The sequence below is a fragment of the Periplaneta americana genome, chromosome 1, assembly GCF_040183065.1.
Source record: "Periplaneta americana isolate PAMFEO1 chromosome 1, P.americana_PAMFEO1_priV1, whole genome shotgun sequence".
Lineage (NCBI taxonomy): Eukaryota > Metazoa > Arthropoda > Insecta > Blattodea > Blattidae > Periplaneta > Periplaneta americana.
This window is the reverse complement of record NC_091117.1, coordinates 228,479,377-228,502,015: the sequence shown is the minus strand read 5'-3', so window position 1 is coordinate 228,502,015 and position 22,639 is coordinate 228,479,377. Positions and strand designations below refer to the sequence as shown.

The following is a 22,639-nucleotide window of genomic DNA, read 5'->3' as shown; positions in this document are numbered from 1 at the left end:
GAACGGCATGCGGCCCTGTATTCCCCTTGACTTACCTTTTACAGTATAGCATCAAAATGGCAATCGTGAACATTTTCTGATTTTCGAGACATTCTAGCCGCCATTACTCCGCGACACATATAGCTAGAACAGAGCCGATGTGTGCGTTGAATACAGCTCGGAAAACTCTATTTTCAGTATAAAGGACAACTCTCTATCCCCGCGCGTTTGGACGGGAGAGACCGGCAAAATTTCTAAAAATGGTCATTTTGACCTTCCAAAACAGAATTTTTTCTACACAAGGAAAACGAAGCGGCTCAGAGGCCCGCCCTTTTAACTGTAGCACCCCCGCATCTTCCTTAGTAAACACCGCAAAAATCCAGCAAATCCGTCGCACTTTGTTCTAGACCCAATTTTTGGGTGCCTAAAATATTTGAGTCTCTAATTCCGGAAATAATGGCCATACCGAGGAACGGAATGCGGCCCTGTGTTCCCCCTTGACTTACTTCTTACACGATAGCAACAAAATGGCAATCGCCAACACTTTCTGATTTTCGAGAAAAAAAAGTGGGAAGGGTTTAAACTACTATTCCGTTGACATTCTAGCCGCCATTACTCCGCGGTACGTATAGCTAGAACAAAGCCGATGTGTGCGTTGAATACAGCTCGGAAAACTCTATTTTCAGTATAAAGGACAACTCTCTATCCCCCGCGTTTGGACGGGAGAGGCCGGCAAAATTTCAAAAAATGGTCATTTTGACCTTCCAAAACAGACTTTTTTCTACACAAGGAAAACGAAGAGGCTCAGAGGCCCGCCCTTTTAACTGTAGCACCCCCGCATCTTCCTTAGTAATCACCGCAAAAATCCAGCAAATCCGTCGCACTTTTTTCTAGCCCCAATTTTTGGGTACCTAAAATATTTGAGTCTCTAATTCCGGAAATAATGGCCATACCGAGGAACGGCATGCGGCCCTGTGTTCCCCCTTGACTTACTTCTTACACGATAGCATCAAAATGGCAATCGCGAACACTTTCTGATTTTCGAGAAAAAAATGGGGAAGGGTTTAAACCACTATTCCTCCGACATTCTAGCCGCCATCACTGCGCGGTACATATAGCTAGAACAAAGCCGATGTGTGCGTTGAATACAGCTCGGAAAACTCTATTTTCAGTATAAAGGACAACTCTCTATCCCCGAGAGTTTGAACGGGACAGGCCGGCAAATTTTCAAAAAATGGTCATTTTGACCTTCCAAAACAGACTTTTTTCTACACAAGGAAAACGAAACGGCTCGGAGGCCCGTCCTTTTAACTGTAGCACCCCCGCATGTTCCTTAGAAATCACCGCAAAAATCCAGCAAATCCGTCGCACTTTTTTCTAGCCCTAATTTTTGGGCACCTAAAATATTTGAGTCTCTAATTCCGGAAATAATGGCCATACCGAGGAACGGCATGCGGCCCTGTATTCCCCCTTGACTTACTTTTTACATGATAGCATCAAAATGGCAATCGCGAACAATTTCTGATTTCCGAGAAAAAAAGGGATAAGGGTTTAAACTACTATTCCGCCGTCATTCTAGCCGCCATAACTCCGCGGTACGTATAGCTAGAACAAAGTCGATGTGTGCGTAGAATACAGCTCGGAAAACTCTATTTTCAGTATAAAGAACAACTCTCTATCCCCGCGCGTTTGGACGGGACAAGCCGGCATATTTTCAAAAAATGGTCATTTTGACCTTCCAAAACAGATTTTTTCTACACAAGGAAAACGAAGCGGCTCAGAGGCCCGCCCTTTTAACTGTAGCAACCCCGCATCTTCCTTAGTAATCACCGCAAAAATCCAGCAAATCCGTCGCACTTTTTTCTAGCCCCAATTTTTGGGTACCTAAAATATTTGAGTCTCTAATTCCGGAAATAATGGCCATATCGACAAACGGCATGCGGCCCTGTGTTCCCCCTTGACTTACTTCTTACACGATAGCATCAAAATGGCAATCGCGAACACTTTCTGATTTTCGAGAAAAAAATGGGGAAGGGTTTTAAACCACTATTCCTCCGACATTCTAGCCGCCATTACTGCGCGGTACATATAGCTAGAACAAAGCCGATGTATGCGTTGAATACAGCTCGGAAAACTCTATTTTCAGTATAAAGGACAACTCTCTATCCCCGCGCGTTTGGACGGGACAGGCCGGCATATTTTCAAAAAATGTTCATTTTGACCTTCCAAAACAGACTTTTTTCTACACAAGGAAAACGAAGCGGCTCAGAGGCCCGCCCTTTTAACTGTAGCAACCCCGCATCTTCCTTAGTAAAAACCGCAAAAATCCAGCAAATCCGTCGCACTTTTTTCTAGCCCTAATTTTTGGGTACCTAAAATATTTGAGTCTCTAATTGCGGAAATAATGGCCATACCGAGGTACGGCATGCGGCCCTGTATTCCCCCTTGACTTACTTTTTACACGATAGCATCAAAATGGCAATCGCGAACAATTTCTGATTTCCGAGAAAAAAAGGGATAAGGGTTTAAACTACTATTCCGCCGAAATTCCAGCCGCCATAACTTCGCGGTACGTATAGTTAGAACAAAGCCGATGTGTGCGTTGAATACAGCTCGGAAACCTCTATTTTCAGTATAAAGGACAACTCTCTATCCCCGCGCGTTTCGACGGGAGAGGCCGGCAAAATTTCAAAAAATGGTCATTTTGACCTTCCAAAACAGACATTTTTCTACACAAGGAAAACGAAGCGGCTCAGAGGCCCGCCCTTTTAACTGTAGCACCCCCGCATCTTCCTTAGAAAGCACCGCAAAAATCCAGCAAATCCGTCGCACTTTTTTCTAGCCCCAATTATTGGGTACATAAAATATTTGAGTCTCTAATTCCGGAAATAATGGCCATACCGAGGAACGGCATGCGGCCCTGTATTCCACCTTGATTTACCTTTTACACGAAAGCATCAAAATGGCAATCGCGAACACTTTCTTATTTTCGAGAAAAAAAGGGGAAGGGTTTAAACCACTATTCCGCCGTCATTCTAGCCGCCATAACTCCGCAGTACTTATAGCTATAACAAAGTCGATGTGTGCGTTGAATACAGCTCGGAAAACTCTATTTTCAGTATAAAGGACAAATCTCTATCCCCTCGCGTTTGTACGGGAGAGGCCGGCAAATTTTGAAAAAATGGTAATTTTGACCTTCCAAAACAGATTTTTTCTACACAAGGAAAACGAAGCGGCTCAGAGGCCCGCCCTTTTAACTGTAGCACCCCCGCATCTTCCTTAGTAATCACCGCAAAAATCCAGCAAACCCGTCGCACTTTTTTCTAGACCCAATTTTTGGGTACCTAAAATATTTGAGTCACTAATTCCGGAAATAATGGCGATACCGAGGAACGTCATGCGGCCCTGTGTTCCCCCTTGACTTACTTCTTACACGATAGCATCAAAATGGCAATCGCGAACACTTTCTGATTTTCGAGAAAAATAGGGGAAGGGTTAAAACCACTATTCCGCCGACAATCTAGCCGCCATAACTCCGCGGTACTTATAGCTAGAACAAAGCAGAAGTCTGCGTTGAATACAAATCGGAAAACTCTATTTTCAGTATAAAGGACAACTCTCTATCCCCAGCGTTTGGACGGGAGAGGCCGGCAAATTTAAAAAAATGGTCATTTTGACCTTCCAAAAAAGACTTTTTTCTACACAAGGAAAACGAAGCGGCTCAGAGGCCCGCCCTTTTAACTGTCGCACCCCCGCATCTTCCTTAGAAAACACCGCAAAAATCCAGCAAATCCGTCGCACTTTTTTCTAGCCCTAATTTTTGGGTACCTAAAATATTTGAGTCTCTAATTCTGGAAATAATGGCCATACCGAGGTACGGCATGCGGCCCTGTATTCCCCCTTGACTTACTTTTTACACGATAGCATCAAAATGGCAATCGCGAACAATTTCTGATTTCCGAGAAAAAAAGGGATAAGGGTTTAAACTACTATTCCGCGGAAATTCCAGCCGCCATAACTCCGCGGTACGTATAGTTAGAACAAAGCCGATGTGTGCGTTGAATACAGCTCGGAAACCTCTATTTTCAGTATAAAGGACAACTCTCTATCCCCGCGCGTTTCGACGGGAGAGGCCGGCAAAATTTCAAAAAATGGTCATTTTGACCTTCCAAAACAGACATTTTTCTACACAAGGAAAACGAAGCGGGTCAGAGGCCCGCTCTTTTAACTGTAGCACCCCCGCATCTTCCTTAGAAAGCACCGCAAAAATCCAGCAAATCCGTCGCATTTTTTTCTAGCCCGAATTATTGGGTACATAAAATATTTGAGTCTCTAATTCCGGAAATAATGGCCATACCGAGGAACGGCATGCGGCCCTGTATTCCACCTTGACTTACCTTTTACACGATAGCATCAAAATGGCAATCGCGAACACTTTCTTATTTTCGAGAAAAAAAGGGGAAGGTAAAAACCACTATTCCGCCGTCATTCTAGCCGCCATAACTCCGCAGTACGTATAGCTAGAACAAAGTCGATGTGTGCGTTGAATACAGCTCGGAAAACTCTATTTTCAGTATAAAGGACAACTCTCTATCCCCGCGCGTTTGTACGGGAGAGGCCGGCAAATTTTCAAAAAATGGTCATTTTGACCTTCCAAAACAGACTTTTTTCTACACAAGGAAAACGAAGCGGCTCAGAGGCCCGCCCTTTTAACTGTAGCAACCCCGCATCTTCCTTAGTAAACACCGCAAGAATCCAGCAAATCCGTCGCACTTTTTTCTAGCCCCAATTTTTGGGTACCTAAAATATTTGAGTCTCTAATTCCGGAAATAATGGCCATATCGACAAACAGCATGCGGCCCTGTATTCCCACTTGACTTACTTTTTACACGATAGCATCAAAATGGTAATCGCGAACACTTTCTGATTTTCGAGAAAAAAAGGGGAAGGGTAAAAACCACTATTCCGCCGTCATTCTAGCCGCCATAACTCCGCAGTACGTATAGCTATAACAAAGTCGATGTGTGCGTTGAATACAGCTCGGAAAACTCTATTTTCAGTATAAAGGACAACTCTCTATCCCCTCGCGTTTGTACGGGAGAGGCCGGCAAATTTTCAAAAAATGGGCATTTTGACCTTCCAAAACAGATTTTTTCTACACTAGGAAAACGAAGCGGCTCAGAGGCCCGCCCTTTTAACTGTAGCACCCCCGCATCTTCCTTAGTAATGACCGCAAAAATCCAGCAAATCCGTCGCACTTTTTTCTAGACCCAATTTTTGGGTACCTAAAATATTTGAGTCACTAATTCCGGAAATAATGGCGATACCGAGGAACGTCATGCGGCCCTGTGTTCCCCCTTGACTTACTTCTTACACGATAGCATCAAAATGGCAATCGCGAACACTTTCTGATTTTCGAGAAAAATAGGGGAAGGGTTAAAACCACTATTCCGCCGACAATCTAGCCGCCATAACTCCGCGGTACTTATAGCTAGAACAAAGCAGATGTCTGCGTTGAATACAAATCGGAAAACTCTATTTTCAGTATAAAGGACAACTCTCTATCCCCGCGCGTTTGGACGGGAGAGGCCGGCAAAATTAAAAAAAATGGTCATTTTGACCTTCTAAAACAGACTTTTTTCTACACGAGGAAAACGATGCGGCTCAGAGTCCCGCCCTTTTAACTGTAGCACCCCCGCATCTTCCTTAGTAATCATCGCAAAAATCCAGCAAATCCGTCGCACTTTTTTCTAGCCCGAATTATTGGGTACATAAAATATTTGAGTCTCTTATTCCGGAAATAATGGCCACACCGAGGAACGGCATGCGGCCCTGTATACCCCCTTGACTTACATCTTACACGATAGCATCAAAATGGCAATCGCGAACACTTTCTGATTTTCGAGAAAAAAAGGGTGAAGGGTTTAAACCACTATTCCGCCGACATTCTAGCCGCCATTACTGCGCGGTACGTATAGCTAGAACAAAGCCGATGTGTGCGTTGAATACAGATCGGAAAACTCTATTTTCAGTATAAATGACAACTCTCTATCCCCGCGCGTTTGTACGGGAGAGGCCGGCAAATTTTCAAAAAATTGTCATTTTGACCTTCCAAAACTGACTTTTTTCTACACAAGGAAAACGAAACGGCTCAGAGGCCCGCCCTTTTAACTGTAGCACCCCCGCATCTTCCTTAGAAAACACCGCAAAAATCCAGCAAATCCGTCGCACTTTTTTCTAGCCCTAATTTTTGGGTACCTAAAATATTTGAGTCTCTAATTCCGGAAATAATGGCCATACCGAGGTACGGCATGCGGCCCTGTATTCCCCCTTGACTTACTTTTTACACGATAGCATCAAAATGGCAATCGCGAACAATTTCTGATTTCCGAGAAAAAAAGGGATAAGGGTTTAAACTACTATTCCGCCGAAATTCCAGCCGCCATAACTCCGCGGTACGTATAGTTAGAACAAAGCCGATGTGTGCGTTGAATACAGCTCGGAAACCTCTATTTTCAGTATAAAGGACAACTCTCTATCCCCGCGCGTTTCGACGGGAGAGGCCGGCAAAATTTCAAAAAATGGTCATTTTGACCTTCCAAAACAGACATTTTTCTACACAAGGAAAACGAAGCGGGTCAGAGGCCCGCTCTTTTAACTGTAGCACCCCCGCTTCTTCCTTAGAAAGCACCGCAAAAATCCAGCAAATCCGTCGCACTTTTTTCTAGCCCGAATTATTGGGTACATAAAATATTTGAGTCTCTAATTCCGGAAATAATGGCCATACCGAGGAACGGCATGCGGCCCTGTATTCCACCTTGACTTACCTTTTACACGATAGCATCAAAATGGCAATCGCGAACACTTTCTTATTTTCGAGAAAAAAAGGGGAAGGGTTTAAACCACTATTCCGCCGTCATTCTAGCCGCCATAACTCCGCAGTACGTATAGCTAGAACAAAGTCGATGTGTGCGTTGAATACAGCTCGGAAAACTCTATTTTCAGTATAAAGGACAACTCTCTATCCCCGCGCGTTTGTACGGGAGAGGCCGGCAAATTTTCAAAAAATGGTCATTTTGACCTTCCAAAACTGACTTTTTTCTACACAAGGAAAACGAAGCGGCTCAGAGGCCCGCCCTTTTAACTGTAGCAACCCCGCATCTTCCTTAGTAAACACCGCAAGAATCCAGCAAATCCGTCGCACTTTTTTCTAGCCCCAATTTTTGGGTACCTAAAATATTTGAGTCTCTAATTCCGGAAATAATGGCCATATCGAGAAACGGCATGCGGCCCTGTATTCCCACTTGACTTACTTTTTACACGATAGCATCAAAATGGTAATCGCGAACACTTTCTGATTTTCGAGAAAAAAAGGGGAAGGGTAAAAACCACTATTCCGCCGTCATTCTAGCCGCCATAACTCCGCAGTACGTATAGCTATAACAAAGTCGATGTGTGCGTTGAATACAGCTCGGAAAACTCTATTTTCAGTATAAAGGACAACTCTCTATCCCCTCGCGTTTGTACGGGAGAGGCCGGCAAATTTTCAAAAAATGGTCATTTTGACCTTCCAAAAAAGACTTTTTTCTACACAAGGAAAACGAAGCGGCTCAGAGGCCCGCCCTTTTAACTGTCGCACCCCCGCATTTTCCTTAGTAATCACAGCAAAAATCCAGCAAATCCGTCGCACTTTTTTCTAGCCCGAATTATTGGGTACATAAAATATTTGAGTCTCTAATTCCGGAAATAATGGCCATACCGAGGAACGGCATGCGGCCCTGTGTTCCCCCTTGACTTACTTCTTACACGATAGCATCAAAATGGCAATCGCGAACACTTTCTGATTTTCGAGAAAAATAGGGGAAGGGTTAAAACCACTATTCCGCCGACAATCTAGCCGCCATAACTCCGCGGTACTTATAGCTAGAACAAAGCAGATGTCTGCGTTGAATACAAATCGGAAAACTCTATTTTCAGTATAAAGGACAACTCTCTATCCCCGCGCGTTTGGACGGGAGAGGCCGGCAAAATTAAAAAAAATGGTCATTTTGACCTTCTAAAACAGACTTTTTTCTACACGAGGAAAACGATGCGGCTCAGAGTCCCGCCCTTTTAACTGTAGCACCCCCGCATCTTCCTTAGTAATCATCGCAAAAATCCAGCAAATCCGTCGCACTTTTTTCTAGCCCGAATTATTGGGTACATAAAATATTTGAGTCTCTAATTCCGGAAATAATGGCCATACCGAGGAACGGCATGCGGCCCTGTATTCCACCTTGACTTACCTTTTACACGATAGCATCAAAATGGCAATCGCGAACACTTTCTTATTTTCGAGAAAAAAAGGGGAAGGGTTTAAACCACTATTCCGCCGTCATTCTAGCCGCCATAACTCCGCGGTACCTATACCTAGAACAAAGTCGATGTGTGCGTTGAATACAGCTCGGAATACTCTATTTTCAGTATAAAGGACAAATCTCTATCCCCCGCGTTTGGACGGGAGAGGCCGGCAAAATTTCAAAAAATGGTCATTTTGACCTTCCAAAAAAGACTTTTTTCTACACAAGGAAAACGAAGCGGCTCAGAGGCCCGCCCTTTTAACTGTCGCACCCCCGCATCTTCCTTAGTAATCACAGCAAAAATCCAGCAAATCCGTCGCAATTTTTGTAGCCCCAATTTTTGGGTACCCAAAATATTTGAGTCTCTTATTCCGGAAATAATGGCCACACCGAGGAACGGCATGCGGCCCTGTATTCCCCCTTGACTTACTTCTTACACGATAGCATCAAAATGGCAATCGCGAACACTTTCTGATTTTCGAGAAAAAAAGGGGGAAGGGTTTAAACCACTATTCCGCCGACATTCTAGCCGCCATTACTGCGCGGTACGTATAGCTAGAACAAAGCCGATGTGTGCGTTGAATACAGATCGGAAAACTCTATTTTCAGTATAAAGGACAACTCTCTATCCCCGCGCGTTTCGACGGGAGAGGCCGGCAAATTTTCAAAAAATGGTCATTTTGAACTTCCAAAACTGACTTTTTTCTACACAAGGAAAACGAAGCGGCTCAGAGGCCCGCCCTTTTAACTGTAGCACCCCCGCATCTTCCTTAGTAATCACCGCAAAAATCCAGCAATTCCGTCGCACTTCTTTCTAGCCCCAAATTTTGGGTACCTAAAATATTTGAGTCTCTAATTCCGGAAATAATGGCCATACCGAGGAACGGCATGCGGCCCTGTATACCCCCTTGACTTACTTCTTACACGATAGCATCAAAATGGCAATCGCGAACACTTTCTTATTTTCGAGAAAAAAAGTGTAAGGGTTTTAAACCACTATTCCGCCGACATTCTAGCCGCCATTACTGCGCGGTACGTATAGCTAGAACAAAGCCGATGTGTGCGTTGAATACAGCTCGGAAAACTCTATTTTCAGTATAAAGGACAACTTTATATCCCCGCGCGTTTGGACGGGAGAGGCCGGGAAATTTAAAAAAAAATGGTCATTTTGTCCTTCCAAAATATACTTTTTTCTACACAAGGAAAACGAAGCGGCTCAGAGGCCCGCCCTTTTAACTGTAGCACCCCCGCATCTTCCTTAGAAATAACCGCAAAAATCCAGCAAATCCGTCGCACTTTTTTCTAGCCCCAATTTTTGGGTACCTAAAATATTTGAGTCTCTAATTCTGGAAATAATGGCCATACCGTGGAACGGGATAGGCGCCCTGTATTCCCCCTTGACTTACTTCTTACATGATAGCATCAAAATGGCAATCGCGTACACTTTCTTATTTTCGAGAAAAAAAGTGAATGGGTTTAAACCACAATTCCGCCGACATTTTTCTAGGGTACCTAAAAGATTTGAGTCTCTAATGCCGGAAATATTGGCCATAACGAGGTACGGGATGGGGCCTTGTATTCCCCCTTGACTTTCTTCTTACACGATAGCATGAAAATGGCAATCACGAGACCTAAACCACTATGCCGCCGACATTCTAGCCGGCATAACTCCGCAGTACCTATAGTTGGAACAAAGCCGATGAGTGCGTTGAATAGAGCTCGTTGAGCTCTATTTTCAGTATAAAGGACAACACTCTATCCCCGCGCGTTTGGACGGGAGAGGCCGGGAAAATTTCGAAAAATGGTCATTTTGACTCTCCAAAACAAACTTTTTTCCACACAAGGAAAACGAAGCGGCTCAGAGGTCCGCCCTTTTAACTGTAGCACCCCCGCATTTTCCTTAGTAAACACCGCAAAAATCCAGCAAATCCGTCGCACTTTTTTCTAGCCCCAATATTTGGGTACCTAAAATATTTGAGTCTCTAATTCCGGAAATAATGGCAATACCGAGGAACGGCATGCGGCCCTGTATTCCCCCTTGGCTTACTTCTTACACGATAGCATCAAAATGGCAATTTCGAACACTTTCTGATTTTCGACTCAGCAGTACATTTAGTGAGATCAACACTGATAAGTACGTTGAATAGAGCTCCTGGAAGTCTATTTTTGGTGTGAAGGACAACTCTCTGTCCCCAGGCGTGTGGATGGTAGAGGAAGGCAAAATTAAAAAAAAAAAACGGTTATTTTATCTTCATAATAGAATTTACTCTACACAACGAGAACGATTGGTCTCAAACGCCCGCCCTTTTAACATGGAGAATGATAAGATCAGATACCCGCGTTTTTCTCTGTAGTATCCATGCATGTGTACTTATAATTAGGCCTACTACTAAAACCGTTCTAATCCATTGCACTTTTTCTAGCCTCATTTTTTGACCTATCTAACATGTTTCAGTCTGTATTCTTCGGAAATAATGGCGATGTCGAGGAACGGTATGCGGTTTTGCATTCCCCCTTGACTTACTTCGGGCACGATAAGTTCAAAATGGGAATCCCGAACACAAGCTGATTTTCCAGAAAAAAATACCAAGGTTTTTAACTTCTATTGCGCCAAATTTCTCGGCGCCATAACTGCGTCGGACGTGTATTGAGAACAAAACCAGGGGAATAGCTCTCCTCGACCTCTTTCTGTAGTGTAAAGAGCAACTCTCTGGTCCAGGCTTACGGATGCTCTCGAAAGAAAAATGAGATAAAAAACGGAAGAATCGGCGTTAAATAAAACTGATTTAATTTATGTATGAAATTAATGCGAAGTATAGTGAAAGTAAGTAATACTAAATTAGATCATGATAAAGGAACCGGAAAAGGACACGGAGTAGTGGCGTAAACTATATGCGACATCTATACTAATAATAAATCTGTAGCCGAAATTTTTCTGGTAGTTTTCGATTTTCCAAAAGTAATTTGTCCTAACATATATAATTAACCACCCTGAAACCGAAAATCGCATTTTTGAAATTTTTGTTTGTATGTCTGTCTGTATGTTTGTTACCTTTTCACGCGATAATTGCTGAACCGATTTATATGAAAATTGGAATATAAATTAAGTTCGTTGTAACTTAGATTTTAGGCTATATGGCATTCAAAATACTTTATTTAAAAGGGGGGTTATAAGGGAGCCCGAATTAAATAAATCGAAATATCTCGCTTATTATTGATTTTTGCGGAAAATGTTACATAAGGAAAGTTTCTTTAAAAATGATTTCCGATAAGTTTTATTCGTTACAAAATTTTGATAGGACTGATATTTAATGAGATAAATGAGTTTTAAAATTAAAATAATTCCATCTAAGACGGTGCAATGAATTAAGAACAAATGACTTCGTCTATAAGGGGCCTTGGACAACAACAATCGAAACAGGGGCCTTGGACATCAACAATCGAAAGCTATTAAACATAGCCTACAGAGAATGTTTGTGTGTTTGTATGAAGTAATATCAGAAGCTAAATTAACCGATTTGTATAATTAATTATTATTTCACCATTGGAAAGTGTAGTTTCTCTAGATGGACATAATGCTATAATGTTATTACAGTAACGTCTGAGTAAATCGAGGACAGGTAAGATTAAAATAGCTTCTTATGCACAGAAAACTTGATAGGCTATTTTGTACATTCGTTTTCTGTATTTCTTAAAATAATATTTATGTACACTCATTTTAATCTCAGAGAATTAACGAACAACGAGAGTGTATTGATTTAGTATGCAGTAATAGTACGTTAGCTTATCAATCCATTATTTTATAATTCAAATTTGAACTATGCTCAATTGAATCGTGTTAAAATACATAAAATATATATGCAATAAATGCAATGCAAAAAGATTGGGTAATAAGCGAAGCAGATTATCTTGCGCTGTTGTAAAAGTTGTTCCCTGGATCAAACGTCCTATTTTAATTATGTAATTATTTTATATTTATTTGTAACAGGTGCAGCGGAGCGCACGGGTACGGCTAGTAATAATAAGAGAGTATAGCGAATTATTTCGTAAAGGGACTGAATATGTGTATCGTGTTATGCTGTAACGACCAGTTCTGCAAAAAGTCGAGCTGATGTTGGTTCGGATTTGTCACAAGTCGAAACATGCCATTCTTGACGCTAGATGTTGATGATGATTAGATGGTGCAACCGGGACACTTTAGCAATCAATGTACGCAAGCATTGACTAGCATTCACACACTCGGTGCTGGGCACATACTGCGGACATGAACAAAGCTAGTAGGCCTACAGTCTGGTTATGATTGGAAATAAAGTACATGACTACATATCTTATACATGCAAGGTTTCGTCTTCTTCGGTTTCGTTGCCGGCATTACAATGAATAACAAAATACTTGCTAAGATTTGCGAACAGAAACGTCCTGCGGCGATCACCCAAACAGTTTCTATATTTTGAGAATGACCGCTCAGCATCACAGGATGTCAATGTGAACGCAAGTAATACGACTGGTGGTTTGACATTGCACTTGTACACGTTACCGAATACAATAGAGCGTCTCGTTTAGGTACAGTGAATATTACGTATGTATGTATGTATGTATGTATGTATGTATGTATGTATGTATGTATGTATGTATGTATGTATGTATGTATGTATGTATGTACGAGTATGTATGTATGTATGTACGAGTATGTATGTATGTATGTACGAGTATGTATGTATGTATGTATGTATGTACGAGTATGTATGTATGTATGTATGTATGTATGTATGTATGTATGTATGTATGTATGTACGAGTATGTATGTACGTATGAGTATGTATGTATGTATGTATGTACGTACGAGTATGTATGTATGTACGAGTATGTATGTATGTATGTATGTACGAGTATGTATGTATGTACGAGTATGTATGTATGTATGTATGTATGTATGTATGTATGGATGTACGAGTATGTATGTATGTATGTATGTATGTATGTATGTACGAGTATGTATGTATGTACATGTATGTATGTATGTATGTATGGATGTACGAGTATGTATGTACGAGTATATATGTATGTACGAGTATATATGTATGTATATATGTACGAGTATTATGTATGTGTGTATGTATGTATGTACGAGTATGTATGTATGTATGTATGTATGTATGTATGTATGTATGGATGTACGAGTATGCATGTATGTATGTACGAGTATATATGTATGTATGTATGTACGAGTATGTATGTTTGTATGTACGAGTATGTATGTATGTACGTACGAGTATGTATGTATGTATGTACGAGTATATATGTATGTATGTACGAGTATGTATGTATGTACGAGTATGTATGTATGTACGAGTATGTATGTTTGTATGTACGAGTATGTATGTATGTATGTATGTATGTATGTATGTATGTACGTACGAGTATGTATGTATGTATGTATGTATGTACGAGTATGTATTCACACTGCAAATGGGTATATACCCGGTGGCAGTGGTAACTAATTACACTCAATAATGACAATTAATAAAAAACATAATTAATGAAAATACAATTAATAATAATAATAATAATAATAATAATAATAATAATAATAATAATAATACGGAGCATCCTAAATTAAATTAAGCATGACACTTAAAATAACATTTAAAGTACGGTAAATCTAATTTGTATTTTAACCCTAAGTTCTAACTAAAACCCACGAGTATGATATGTTCATATCTGCACAAGTACCTTTCAACATTACACTCATTTCGCTGTCAACTCACTCACTGCACTGGAACTACGACACATTTCACTGATTCTATCCTGATTTCACTAACACTTCAAAAACGTTTCACTGTTCAAATACTTTGCACTGCCACTATAAACTATAAAGCTTCTCTAACAGAAACACACTTCACTTACACAACACACTTCACTGATACAAGACACTTCACACTTCGTAGATACCGAAAGTGCCAGTATATGTTGGTGGTTCCATTTTAAACAGAGATACAATCTCACAATAAGGGCTCCTGAAAGTCTTGTTGCCAAGAAATCACAAGGATCGTAAATGTGTTTATGTTTCATGTTTGTTCTTTGTTTAATGTTTTTAACTTTATTAGCCCTAAGATGTTTGAGAGACTGTTGTCCGGACGATGTCTTATTTTTACATCAACAGTCCCTGTAAAATGTTCAAACGATCTCATATTTTTACATTAACAGTCCCTGTAAAATGTTCAAACGATCTCATATTTTTACATCAACAGTCCCTGTAAAATGTTCAAACGATCTCATATTTTTACATTAACAGTCCCTGTAAAATGTTCAAATTCATCAAAATAGACCTATCTCTACATTACGGTCGTAAATGTGTTTATGTTTCAAATTTTATTCTTTGTTTCATGTGTTGTTATTTACTGAGCCTAATATATTTCAAAGATAGTAGTCTAGAAGATTTTTTTTTTTCATGAACAATCCTATGGACTATGCAAATCTAATCTTTCAGGTAAAGCTTCCTGTAAAGCAGATTTGAATAATTTCAAGGGAAAAATTGTTCCGGGGCCGTGTATCGATCCCGGGACCTCTGGTTGAACGAACCAGCGCTCTGCCAACTGAGCTACCCGGGAACTCTACCCGACACCGTCTCAACTTTTCCCTTTATATCCACACAACTCCCTTGAAATTATTCAAATCTGCTTTACAGGAAGCTTTACCTGAAAGACTAGATTTGCATAATATATACGTCACTGTGTACGTTAACAGAAAACCACAATTTCAAGTCACACAGACTTTGTGTGCACTCGATGTGGGTCTCTGGCGTTTCGTCAGCCCACGCGAGTTGTGTGGATATAAAGGGAAAAGTTGAGACGGTGTCGGGTAGAGTTCCCGGGTAGCTCAGTTGGCAGAGCGCTGGTACGTTCAACCAGAGGTCCCGGGATAGATACCCGGCCCCGGAACAATCATATGGACTGTTAAAGCTGATGAAATATTTTATATCTTTGAAATACATTTATAAGCTTGCATAAACAAGATGTCATTAAATAGTTTAAAGACACTATTGTGAATTTATATATATATATATATATATATATATATATATATATATATCAAAGACATCTGTTGTCTCCATAGTTTTTATCTAGAGGCAATTTTTTAATTCACAGTGTTCTTTGTAATATTTAACACAATTTATTTTATAAATGTAATGTTAGAGTTTGCATATGGTTTCACTATAACTGGAAAGAGCATGAAAAATTGTATAAAAAACCACAGCTATCTACATTTCGATTGAGGTCAGATGTCCGTCTATATATATATATATATATATATATATATATATATACACACACACATACACAGGGTGATTCACGAGGAAAGGTAAAAAATTTAGGATATGAAATCTGAAGTCATTCTGAGTCAAAAAGTTCATATGAACATAGGTCCGTTTTCGAACGGTTACGGAGATATGGCTCTTTGTTTTCACAAAAACAAAGAAGATTCCATTTAGAATAACTCTTCTCGGGTTCTCAGCCAGGTGAGTTGGAGATTAGCTTCCAAGCTTTCGACGGCTAGCTCTGCCCCGAGAAGAGTTATTCTACATCAAACGCCGGGAAAGCCTCAAGTCATACAAGATTCCATTTTATTAACTCGCATTTAGAGACAGATAACGGATAAATTTAAATTTTATGTTCACGTATGCATACATACCTAATATTCTAGACGTCGGGGTCGATGTTTTCGCGCATTTTCAAAGGTATCTCCTTCTGCTTCAATGCACTGTTACGCTCCGGTGTGAATCGCGCTCATCGCGCGGGAGAGTTGCACGTAACTGTTCTCTATGCGCATCCAAAACACGGCCGATTAGCGCCTCTCTCGTTTCCCCCTTCCTTTGCTGTACCAAGTCTTTCATCCAACCCCATAGACAGTAAGTACTCTTCGATATGGCACCCTTCTGTTCGGAAAGCGTCGTTCATATTCAGCGACGGCACGCAAGGAACTTCCATCGCACAAACCATAAACATACACAATATCGGCGTATTCTGTAGTCCAAAATGTATAAGGCATCTTGAAAAACACAACTTAACACTTCCGATAACTGTACCTGTATAACTACTGTAGTGTAGGTAGCTGACTGGACTGCTGTGAATTGATGATAGTGTAGGCTATTTGTGTTATCTGCGGGTTCTGTGTCATTACATCAGACAAGGGCAGGCGATTGGACATTTGTAATGCCCCACCACCCGGTTTCTTCCTCTTATCTACATCGTTCACAATGCAGATTCCAATGTTACGTCATTCATTGCGACCTTGACCTTGTCTCACGTCAGCAGCATATGGTAACGTCTGATTCACATTGGGGCGAGACGTTTTACCAAAAAAATCCATGTAGCTCCGCCATTGTTCGAAAACGGACCTATGTTCAAATGAACTTTTTCACTCAAAATGGTCTAAGATATCGTATCCTAAATTTTTGACTTTTCCTCGTGAATCACCCTGTGTGTGTGTGTGTGTGTATATATATATATGGTTTATGTGGATTTGATTTTTTTCTGTATGGATTATTGTAATGGGAGAAAAACTTAGGTATTTTTTCCAAGCGAGCAGATGTTCCGTAAGTTGTCAATAAATTATCAAAAAAGGTTTGTGGAAGCTGACTTATGTCACTTTTCCCAAGCACTGCAGATATATATATATATATATATATATATTGGAGTAAGCCTAATATGAAATAACCATGTATTCCTTTCATTCACGAAATTGCCTTACCCCTATCACGAAATTACTTACCAAACACTCACATTTTCCATCCTATTTCCTATTAATAATTAAAATTAAAAAAATAGAAAACACACCTCTCTGTTATATATTTTGTTACACTAATGCCACAGAAATAGAAAAATATTATATCTTTCCAAAAATGGGGAAAAACTAGGTAGCTATAATATTAAAAATATCACGAAAATACCTTTCCTTACCATATATGATAATGTTATGCAATTTGTTTTCTTTTATTTTGTGTGTTTTTGGAAATATAATGTCAATTAATTTAATTAATATAATTAGTTGTAACTAAAACCTTGTGCATCCCTCGTGTTTAACGTACGGCTGGATCTCCCCCACACGTTACCTGCACTTTGTTTACGTTTTCACTGTGCCTAAACGAGACGCTCTACTCTACACTAAACACTGTGACAAACAACCTCGACACTAACGTCAGACAACTGTTCACTATGACTGCACACAGCACTCTGCTGGCTTAGGTTCGGTTCCTACAGCGCGCAAGGTGATGGCTGACAGGTCATTTTGCGTTCTTAACAAAATGTAGTTACGAGGGTAACGTCACATGTCTAAGCTCCGTTGTGCATCAATCTATTGCCGCCGTAAAGGTATATTATTATTATTATTATTATTATTATTATTATTATTATTATTATTATTATTATTATTATTGTCCCGCGCCGTGGCGTCGCGGTCTAAGGCATTCCGCCTAGGACTCGCGTTACGGAATGCGCGCTGGTTCGAGTCCTCATGGGGGAAGAAATTTTCTCATGAAATTTCGGCCAGTGTATGGGACCGGTACCCACCCAGCATCGTGATGCACTTGGGGAGCTACGATAGGTAGCGAAATCCGGTTGAGAATACCAGCTATAACGGCTGGGGACATCATCGTGCTAACAACACGATACCTCCATTCTGGTTGGATGATCGTCCACCTCTGCTTCGGCATGTGGACGTGAGGCCAGCAGCCGTCTGGTCGGTCTAGGCCCTTCAAAGGCTCTAGTGCCACGGATTATTTATTATTATTATTAGGAAATTTATTGATTTTACATTTATCTGCGATTTCTAACGTAATTTTGTGAAACCGGACGCAAAAATTTCAATAGCCTTCAAAGCCACAAATAGACATAAACTTCTGGCATTATATGAAAATAATATTGTCTTTAAATTTCACGTAACTAGTTACTTATATACTTATGGCTTTTAAGGAACCCGGAGGTTCATTGCCGCCCTCACTTAAGCCTTTCATGAGTCCCTATCTCACGTAACTACATCGAATCAAATTTGGTAATGCAAAACATTTTTAGTGATTTGCTACAGCAGTATCAGCTCTTTTCCTGCAGTTTAACCAGTGAACTATCGTAACTTTCAGTACGTTGTGTAAATTAGAAACACCTCCCATCGCCATCGAGCCTTGCGGAGATGTTTAATTTGTCGGGCGAATCGCAGCCAGTTATTGTTCCCAGTCTTCTTTTTCCGTAGACTGAGCATGTAGATTTAAAACATTTTTTTTATCTCTATGCATATAACCTTGCTCAAAATCTCCAAGTTCAGGATTCCACTCTGTTGCGTTGGTAATAATTTTCAGTGTCTGCGGCGTGGTGCTGAATTCGTAATCCAGTTAGGATCCGCTCCTACGTACACAAGGGCTGAAAGCCTCGTGTGTGCGAAGGAACTTTTGATAACAAAACCTAACATCATTGTGATAGGGACTGGGTGGCATTCATCAATTAACGTTGAGGGTTTCATCATAAAATAATCAGAGTTCATACTCCCAAACAAATTACGTCTTTGTTCTCAGCGCCAGCAACGCCGTTGGTTTCGGTTAGCAAAACAGTCGTGTTTAGAATTAACATATAAATAATGCAATATGATTATACCAGTCATCACGATATTTAATTTATGTAAATCAAGGAAATTAAGAGTTTGTAATGTACAAAATAGATTATAGATATATTACATTGTTTACTGTCCTCTTCGTAAAACAAAATAAATTACATTCCGAATGTAAAACCGAATTAAATAATGAAATATTTCTACTGGTTTATAAATTCAACTGCTGCGTATATAAGACATTATGGGCGTACAGATTACATCTATGCTTACTTACTTACTGGATTTTAAGAAACCCGGAGGTTCATTATCGCCCTCACATAAGCCCGCCATTGATCCCTATCCTGAGCAAGATTAATCCAGTCTCTACCATCATATCCCACCTCCCTCAAATCCGTTTTAATATTATCTTCCCATCTACGTCTCGGCCTCCCCAAAGGTCTTTTTCCCGCCGGCCTCCCAACTAACACTCTATATGCATTTCTGGATTCGCCTATACGTGCTACGTGCCCTGCCCATCTCAAACGTCTGGATTTAATGTTCCTAATTATGTCAGGTGAAGAATACAATGCGTGCAGTTCTGCGTTGTGCAACTTTCTCCATTCTCCTGTAACTTCATCCCTCTTGTCGCCGAATATTTTCCTAAGAACCTTATTCTCAAACATCCTTAATCTCTGTTCCTCTCTCAAAGTGAGAGTCCAAGTTTCACAACCATACAGAACAACCGGTAATATAACTGTATTATAAATTCTAATTTTCAGATTTTGTGACAGCAGACTAGATGACAAAAGCTTTTCAACCGAATAATAACACGCATTTCCCATATTTATTCTGCGTTTAATTTCCTCCCGAGTGTCATTTATATTCGTTACGGTTGCTCAAAGATATTTGAATTTTTCCACCTCTTCGAAGGAAAAATCTCCATTTTATAGTTCCATTTCGTACAATATTCTGGTCACGAGACATAATCATATACTTAGTCTTTTCAGGATTTACTTCCAACCCTATCGCTTTACTTGCTTCAAGTAGAATTTCCGTGTTTTCCCTAATCGTTTGTGGTTTTTCTGCTAACGTATTCACGTCATCCGCATAGACAAGCAGCTGATGTAACCCGTTCAATTCCAAACCCTCTGAGTTATCCTGAATTTTCATAATGGCATACTCTAGAGCGAAGTTAAAAAGTAAAGGTGATAGTGCATCTCCCTGCTTTAGCCCGCAGTGAATTGGAAACGCATCAAGTAGAAACTGGCCTATACGGACTCTGCTGTACGTTTCACTAAGACACATTTCAATTAATCGAACTAGTTTCTTGGGAATACCAAATTCAATAGGAATATTATATAAAACGTCTCTCTTAACAGAGTCATACGCCTTTTTGAAATCTATGAATAACTCATGCACTGTACTCTTATACTCCCATTTTTTCTCCAATATTTGTCGAATACAAAAAATCTGATCAATAGTTGATCTATTACGCCTAAAACCACACTGATGATCCCCAATAATTTCATCCTCATAAGACAGTACAGAAAAAAAAGCATAGAATTGCATACAACACGAAAAAAGAGGTAAAAGAGATTACAAGTGTAATTACAAATTAAAAATGGAAAAGAGAAGAAAAAAAAAAAAACAAATAAATACCACCTAAATAAAAGACACAGATACAGATATAAATGAAAAACACCAAATAAAAACAAATCAAAAAGAGCCAAGTGCAGACATCACAGCCAAAAATGCAAAATGTAGGCGTAGCTATAATTGGCAAATTGCAGAGCAAATACAACACCATGTTAATAAATTCAATATACAGCACTACACTGCAGGCCAATAGGCTCAATTCATTCATTCAAAAAACTCACCAACACAGAACATGTGTTTCAAGTAATGCTTTACATAACTTTTTCTTGTACATATTGTACGATAACGAAAAATCTAAATCCTTTTTATGTGATAGATGATTGTAAGTTCGAAGCATTAATAAAAGTGGAGACATTTTATGAGATAGTGTTTTTGTTGTCTGTAAATAAAAGAGAGATCGCTTTGTCAAATTTGATTTACCAATATTGAAACTAATTAGCTGTAGAAGATCAGGGTTGTCTATTAAGCCATTTATGGTTTTGAACAAATACATTTGTTGTGCTCTTATCCTGCGACTACTGAGAGATGGTACATTCAATTCAGCCAGCATGGATTCATAAGATTGCAATATGTTGTAACGTGAATGCTTTTTCATATATAGCAGTTCTAGGATTTTATTCTGTACTCTCTCGAGAATGACCGAGTGCGAGTGATAGTGAGGGTTCCAAACTATAGATGCGTACTCTAATTTACTTCGTATTAAACTATTATATATTTTTAAGACAGTTATCCTTAAATTGAAGATGTAGCATCAATCTTATGTAAATCAAACTATCTGGAACATTGTCGGCCACTTTTCAGACAATCTCGGATTTTAACAATCATAAATCTGTATATATATGATCTAGTACTTTACACTCGACAAAATATCGACAATTACTCATTAGTGGCCAATATACATGATCATGAAATTAGAAATAGTGAACAAATTAATATTCCATATTGTAGAGCAACACAAACTTTTTTATTATGGGGATGAAATTATATAATAAGCTACCTAGTCAATATTATAAAATATAGTTTCAAAACTAGATTTTAAAATTGGTTATTAAATAATCCTTTTTATTCTGTTGCTGACTTTTTCAACACAAATTTGTATGAAATTGTATTTTAATAAATAAGTTTTAATTGCAATTTAGTTAGTTTTCTTCAGTTTAAAAGTTTCAAATTATTTCATGTTTTGATTGTATTACTTAAATTTTACTGTTTCTTTTATTAGTGTTTTTAAAATGTATTTATATGTTTTTTTTTCAATGTATTCAGGCGAAGCCTAAAACTGTATGTCTAATGGCCAAATAAATTGAATTGAATTGAATTGAATTGAATTGAATGAAATGTGTGACTTTGGTGGAAAAACTAATTTTGAACTGATATCCTTCATTAATCAAATGGTTCTGCTAGTAAATATAAGCCTAATGAAATAATATATCCCTGAAATTGTTCTCATTTTGCCCTGAAACATGAATTACAATTTTGTTGGTTATTACGGGGAGGCCTTGAATTATCCAGCCGAATTGGCACTTACAAAATGAAAACCTCACAACCTTGACTTTGTAATTCCGGATTTCTGAAGGGTTCAGCCAGTGACCTTAATGACATTGAAACAACCAAGATATAAAAGCCGGCACCTACTATTGCTGCGGAAGTCCTCTGCGCCAGCCATTCCCTTCCAGCGACGTGTGGTGGACGAATCTTCGTGGCGTGGAACGATTCCATCGGCAATCTAGAAAAGAAGCGTCCCATTAAGAGATTCAAATATGATGTTTAAGTTTAACAGCGGTTAAGAGGACTTTGATGCCGCATTAAACTCACCATCCGAGTCCGTTGATCGGGCTTTTGGGCCAAGTCCTCCATTGCAGCTCCGTCAGTCATGATAGAAGATTCCATTGAGGTCCTGAAGACAAACCATTTCAAGTTAAATTAATGTACTGAATACGTAGCAACACGTGTGGTACAAACTTTAGAATGAGGACTATATTAAACTTACTGCTTTGATTTCTCTCATCTTCGATTTTGCAAGTAGTGGATGGAATTCTCTTGAATCCTCACCAATTACGTAATAACGGTGGCTGGGAACTTCGTATCCA

The 22,639-nt window shown here is 39.6% G+C and overlaps 1 long non-coding RNA gene across 1 annotated transcript in view; it reads right to left on the bottom strand.

Moving 5' to 3' along the window:
• The window catches only part of LOC138709894 (uncharacterized), a 92,462-nt gene that overhangs the window by 69,329 nt on the left and 494 nt on the right, over positions 1 to 22,639 (bottom strand). The window contains exons 2-4 of the long non-coding RNA XR_011334999.1: positions 22,540 to 22,639; positions 22,365 to 22,446; positions 22,185 to 22,275 (exon numbers count right to left, since the gene is read on the bottom strand). The exon at positions 22,540 to 22,639 is cut by the window's right edge and continues 4 nt beyond it. This is a non-coding gene — a long non-coding RNA (uncharacterized lncRNA). The remainder of the gene's footprint in view (positions 1 to 22,184; positions 22,276 to 22,364; positions 22,447 to 22,539) is intronic.